This window comes from Chelonoidis abingdonii, chromosome 19 (genome assembly GCF_003597395.2).
Source record: "Chelonoidis abingdonii isolate Lonesome George chromosome 19, CheloAbing_2.0, whole genome shotgun sequence".
Classification (NCBI taxonomy): domain Eukaryota; kingdom Metazoa; phylum Chordata; order Testudines; family Testudinidae; genus Chelonoidis; species Chelonoidis abingdonii.
The window spans coordinates 11,975,497-11,982,124 of record NC_133787.1 but is presented as its reverse complement, the minus strand read 5'-3'; the positions used below and the strand labels follow the sequence as shown (position 1 = coordinate 11,982,124).

At 40.1% G+C, this 6,628-nt stretch overlaps 1 long non-coding RNA gene across 3 annotated transcripts in view; it reads right to left on the bottom strand.

The window, feature by feature from the left end:
* Positions 1-2,566: 2,566 nt before the first annotated feature.
* The window catches only part of LOC116820813 (uncharacterized), a 15,373-nt gene continuing 11,311 nt past the window's right edge, over positions 2,567-6,628 (bottom strand). For all 3 annotated transcript variants that reach the window (XR_004372748.2, XR_004372749.2, XR_004372750.2), the window contains one exon: positions 2,567-2,861. This is a non-coding gene — a long non-coding RNA (uncharacterized LOC116820813). The remainder of the gene's footprint in view (positions 2,862-6,628) is intronic.

The following is a 6,628-nucleotide window of genomic DNA, read 5'->3' as shown; positions in this document are numbered from 1 at the left end:
AGTTGAAACCAACCTATTATTTGGAGTATTTATAAAGAAAAAAAAAATCTGTCTGCTCTGAAACGCTTTTTCTTTTTTAGAGCTACATAAACAGTATGACAATCTTCACTAAAATGCAGTCATTATATGTGCTCAAGTAAGATTTTAAGTCACTGACCTAATGAAGTTCTTACTGTGTTGTACACAAAACATATGTTACTGCACAATATTGGTTTAATTATGTATAACTACATGGTATTACTACTGTGCAGGCCAACAAAGATTATTAAGAAATCACAAGCATCTCAGTAAGCATTTTAAAGTGGTTCTATAATTGCCAAAACTAAGCTGCAGTTTACATGAATTAAGGGCTGACTGAGAAGAGCTGAGCATTCCTAACTCTTAAGATAATGGCACTTGGAGATATTCAGCGGTCCTAAGGATAAGGCCCTTCACTGTGCTCACAGTGTAGCAGTGCCTCTGACTTCACCGCTGAGCTGATCACTAACTTGCCAAGGGCATCCTGCTGCGTATGGCATTTCACCTGTGCCTAGAACTATGACCCGTTTCCTTTACAATTGCACCCCAGTTGAAGAAGAGTTGCAGGGAGGATCTTGGCAATTAAGCAGTCAGTATTCTGCCCCCTCACACTCTTCACATTTAAGAAACATACCACACGCACGGACCAACACAAAGCAGCTTTGACTCCAGTGATCAGAATTTTCTCAGCAACGCTTACTAGCAAAGGTCTGTCAATCGTTAGCCCTAGCATGAAAGTAGTTTTCCACATGGCTGCTCCTGAATACTGTCTTCTAACACTGCTTTTTTGGTACCCACTTGCTAAAAAATGCTACAGCTATTGAAATGACTTGTAAGTTTGCTTATGTCCCCAAATCTCTGACCCGTTGCCCTAAAAAATAATCATCATCATCCATCCACCCACCTTATGCCACTAGTTTGGATTTATGCGGCAATTTTTGGGCATTAGTGGGCTCTGCATGAAAGATATGGGGGAAGGCTGGTATTGCTGCTCATGGGAACTGTTCTGTTCCTGAAAATTGATATTGTTCCTCCTCCTCCCAAGCTCCCTCTCTCCCTTCCCCAACCAAATGTAAGGGTGTGAGGGGCAGACAGTATCATTGTTACATATCTGCATGGTATCCCCTCTTCCTCCCCCGTTTAGCTCACTTGTGGAGGGTTCATGCTTTCCCCTTTTCTAGCATGTGGCTGGCTGGAAGAGAGCTGGACTCTTCCCTCTGTCTGACCTCACTGATTAATTGCAGTGCTGTCTGTTTCAACTGCTTAACACTGCACATCTGCTGATTCTAGGACTGGTTTCCTATTCTCTCTCTTGTTTTTCCTGCAGCGTCAAACCAGTGATCTTCCAGCCCGCAGAATGGAAAATCCTATCTTAACATGCAAGTTCAATAACCTATTTCAGAGGATAGTCTATCTCGGAGAAGCCCCTTCATGACTCCTGCTTTTCAGTGTTTATTGCTTTTACTGAATAGTATCTTCAGTAGCAGAGACGAATAAGATCGTCTTCATCTAAGCATATGAAAATCAAGAACAATGCCCCTGGTTCTGGTGCCCCAGTCGGCCGCAGGGGCATCAGCTGTACTGGATATGAATGCAGCAGCATAGATATACGTAGATTTTTGGAACGGTAATAGAGGGCCCCACACTGGTGCCGTGTGTCCAGGCAGCTCTTACGAATTATGTATCAGTCCAGGCTGCCTCTTAGAGACAGAAAAGCATGGAATTGTACTCTGGATATATAAAGATTTGCAGCATTCACTGATGTTGACCACCCCAACAAGACGACACACCATCTGTGTCATAGCCACTTTGAAATGGGTACAGTTTACACTCCCCTCCAGCCCCCTGAGCATGTAAGCTCTGTCTAACCCAATTTGGGCTCTCACCCACTTCCAGATGTGTATCCCTTTACACATCACCTCTGAATCCACCCTGAGCCTAAGGAAGACATGTGAAGGGGGTTACATTATATCTCACCGAGAGGTTGCTAGTCTAATGGAGTCAATGTAAGTTATCACCACCTACCTGTTCACAGGGCTAGAGGATGGGGGCTATAGTATCTTAGGTTTTATTAGAACCCAGAATAGATGGGGTTGGTATGAAGCGAGATGTGCATAAGTAACAGCTAACACTTGCAGTTAGGCATGGTCACACAGAAACACCTAACAGTTTCTGTCTTTCCTTCAAATATTTGTACCTGGGCAATCTTCATACTAGAAAAACCCAAGAGTCACTCTCATTGCTACAGAAAAGTGAAGAACACGTAAGGCACCTTTTTTCTTTGTCTCTCTTTCTGGAGATTGAAAGAGCTTTGATCAAAGGAAGAATGTGTCAGTCAAGAGAGGAAGGAGACAAAACCCTATTCACTGCATATTTCTATCTGCAATTCTTAAAAGAAAGGTCTGCAGGAGGCTGAGGCAACAGTAATTTAGATAATTATGAGTGTCATAAGAGTAAGTATTCTGTTGCATAAGAGGACTCTCGCAAGAAACACTTCCTCATGTGACATTCCCTACCTATTCTAACAAATGATTAGAGTACACAGCATAAATTCCAAAAACAAAAGTTTTAGACAAGTTTATCACGATGACCATATCATTCATTTTATATACATTAAAAAAACCAGTGACTTTGTTTACAAAATAGTAAATTTTACAAAAACAGTTTCCAAAAAAGTGTCCTTTTGTACAACAACTGGAGTTTTAAGAATGACTGTCATTTGATAAATAGGTGAAATTAACTATCATTTAAACCACTTAAAACTCCTCCTTTCTGTTATCCTTCTCATCTTGGCAGTAACTGATAAGAAGATTTCAGGGAAGCTCAGTCATTGATGGCAGGATCTAGAAAAGAAACAATTTTATATACAGTTATCATTTCCATCCACTGTTTCTAGCTATTGTATTTCACTAATGGCACTTAATTAGGTTCCTTCTGCTACCAGCATCAACACAATGCACAACCAGCTTCATACAAATCACTGCTCACTGTTATATTACCTCTTATGTCATGAAAATTTTGTAGTGATTGCATCCTATCAGGTTAACAGCTCATATAAAAAAGGTAAAGTTGACATATTCCTATTAACAACCTACTATAAATTGCTAATATAAATCAGCATATTAGTGGACAGAAATCAGAGATTACATGTTAACATATAGTATATTACTTACTGGACATACTTGAACACAACACTATTATATTTCTCAGAGAAAAATATTCTCCCTTCTCACAAATAGGAGTGCAGATGAGATGGGCTAAAGTTTATCACAGAACAAGAGAGGTGGAGAACTAATGCAGCAAGTCCTCCAAAAAGATCAGCCTACACATCATCATATGTTCAAGCAACATCTCTGAGAAAAGGAGGACAAGGAATGGTCAAAGAAAAGACTTGAACCTTGCACAACTAGGATAATTGCAGTGCATCCCTAGAAGATCTGATGCACTACCACCTCACTTTCAAGCACACAAAATGACTAATATCACTATCATATTGCAATTTTCATGGGGCATCACCATCATGGCTGCAATTTTACTTCAATGCTAAGATCCGCTTGCATTCTGTTGTTAACTGTTGCCATCTTCCGCACTCTGCAGTCTCCTCACATATATTGCAAGTTAATGCCAGTTGAAGTTTGAGGAAGGCATGAGAGACCACCACAAAGCAAATGGATTTCATCATCATTTCTCCCACTGTCCACTAGACCACGCATCTATTTATTCACTGTGTTGACCCAACGTATAGGGTTTCTGCTGCTGCCTTCCAGCAGCATATCTATTTATGTGGATATAGGGAGAAATGATCTTCATCCAGGTAGGAAGTTAGTTGCCTCTTTGGGTAGCAATTAAGCTGCTCTCTATGAAAGAGGATGTAACTAAGAGAAGGAGCATATCATCCTTAAGACGGACATCAAAAATAAATATGACAGGTCAGTGCAACCAACAAAGCAAATGAATGAAAAGTTTATCATATCTAAAATTAAATGAGTGCACATAATAAAGATGCAGAAGATAAAAAAAAAGCTGCCCTTGTTTCTGAATTATTCATGAAGCATACAGCTCCAGCTGTTGCCACCAGCCCAAGGACATTTTACTTTGGGAATGAAGCTTTACGTAAAAAAGTTACATTTTCTTTTACAAAAAAGAAAAAGGAACAACCAGGTGGGTCTTTAAAGAGAAGTGAAGTGCATTCTATCATCTTCCCAAGCATTTAAAAAGGTAAAATACTTACAAATCAATTCAAGTGTAGTTTCTCTGCTTCTCTCCTATAGCTTCCCTATTTCCCTAATCCTAGACATTCATGTAATAAACCTTTCATGAACTTTTAGTCAATATGGTCAGGTTGGAATCTTTGAGCCTCATGGAACTTTGGTTTATTCTTTTAAGGTCATTTCCCATGTTTCCGAGTGAAGCAGACGTTAACCTTTGTACACTGCCTTACATTTCAGGAAGAGATTTAATCAATGAATTTTTAGATTCATCCGCTATCAACCATTAGCCCTTAATTACCAAATACAATATACAATTTTGTGAAAGGTATATTGCTTACATAGAAAGCATGACCTCTCCTGTCCCATGCACATATGGCACCACAAAACAGTATGAGATGAGATGAGACAAACTCTGGCCCAGGAGCGCACAATGAGACTGTATAGCCTGGTGTTGCTGCATAAACAATGAGCTCTCCAAATCACTTCGGGCTGAAGGTCTGATTAGATGAAAGCCACAAGATATCACATCCAGGGCAAGTTATTTAGAAATGATACATTTACTTTTGCTTGTTGTGATTTTTTTAAACTGTGCTTTCTCCTCCTCCAAAGAAACCACTCTTCCCTCTTCTCCTTACTCCTTCCCCCTTTTCTGCCTCCCCAGCATGCAGGTATTCTGAAGGTAGAAATCAAGTGAGTTCCTATCCTGGACAAGAAGGTCCTATATGTGTAGGACTGCTGTACACAGAAGAGAATGTTTCAACGACAGCAGACACTGCATAGAGTGGTAGGAGGAGGAGGGAGGCTAGAGTGGATTTGGGGGCTATGGTTCTTGATGGAAAGCAGATCCATTTTTCACATGTGCTTTATCACAGTAGCCTGGAGCCAGTACTTCTAACTAGTTAAATGGAAAAACTTTTACAGCATATATCACTCTTCTTTGAGCTTAGAGACCGAGGAAATACAGCCCATGTGTCTAGAGTGCATTTTTATTAATTGGGGGTATGTCTATACTTCTCCTCTCTCATATGAGCCCACCATGAGGCAGCTATAGTTTATATTTTTTTAAACTTTTATTTTCGTAATAAAATTGTTTTCTCGATTTTTGTGGTCTGTGTTATTGGGGTCTGTGTTATTGCAAAAGTATCAAATTTTTTTGTGGGGGGATGGCAAGAGACAAATTGGGCAATGAAAGTTGAGCAAGACCATACTCAAAGAAATGCGAGTGGCCATGTTTTCCATTTAGATTTTCAAATATAGATTGTCACATTTGGATGCAAACATTGGATGAAACCACCACAGCCTGTATTTCAACTAGATACACGACCATTCCAAGAACGCCTTGTGAGTTTTATATCCATGTACTCTCAAAAAAACAAAAAACACACTCAACTGTGCAGTTTGGTTAAGTAGCTAGCCAAAAGCCTTGTGCCAACTATCTTAGTGTACAGCTTCCTTTATTAAGCCCAAAAGTAAGTTGGTTTTGAAGGGCACTTCTCCTCCTAGATAACTTCAAGTAACTTGAAAAAAGACTGATGAAGAATCTAGAAATTAAGCATGTTTTGGAGCTAGGTAACGTTTCTCTACGGCCTGATACCATGCTGACCACTGTAGTATCTCAGAACCTTCCAGTTATGAAAAGCACACTAAGGGTCTGAACCAACACCTGTTGAAACAAATAGAATCTTTCCACTGCTGAGCCCCTAAATGAACCTCAAGATGAACAATTAGGTGCTTACATAGAGATGATCCCCTTGCCTAGTTTCCTTCCTTCTTTGCTACTGACCATTGACAGGCAAAAACAAACAAACACCCCTATATCTCTTTCTACTGCTTCTTCTCACCTTTTTTCTTCCTTTCTCAGGGTTTAGTCCCATATTCACTGCTTTGTTCTTCTACCTTTTCTTAAGTTTAGCTCTCACAAAGCTGAGCTGAAACTTAGGAGTGCAATATAAAATTAACTGCATTTTAGGTCCTAAAATGCTGACAGAGCTCTAACTGATTAGATTAAGAAAAAACATTCCCATCAATCACCTGGAAGTCATGTAAGTATCATACTTAAAGGAGATGTAAATCAAGTATTTGGACATCATCTACAAGAACCAAAAGTCTCTAGCATAAACACCATGAAGTAGGCAAAGATGCTAGATGGTCTCAAGCCACCTGCTCTCCAGTTACGGTCCCCATGGCAATATAGACCCAGTGTCTTTAGGCCAGGCCCACATATAATGTTCCCCATCAGAGTTCTAGGTAACCAGGCATTAGCTGAGTGGGTCTATCTTGCGTATAGGCAGCAGGGCCAGAGCTACTGCCTACCTTGAAACAGGCCTCACAGACTTTTAGGCAGAGCACACATTTGTTTATTTCTGAATGAAGAAACTTCCTCTTTGCCATGCCCCCTC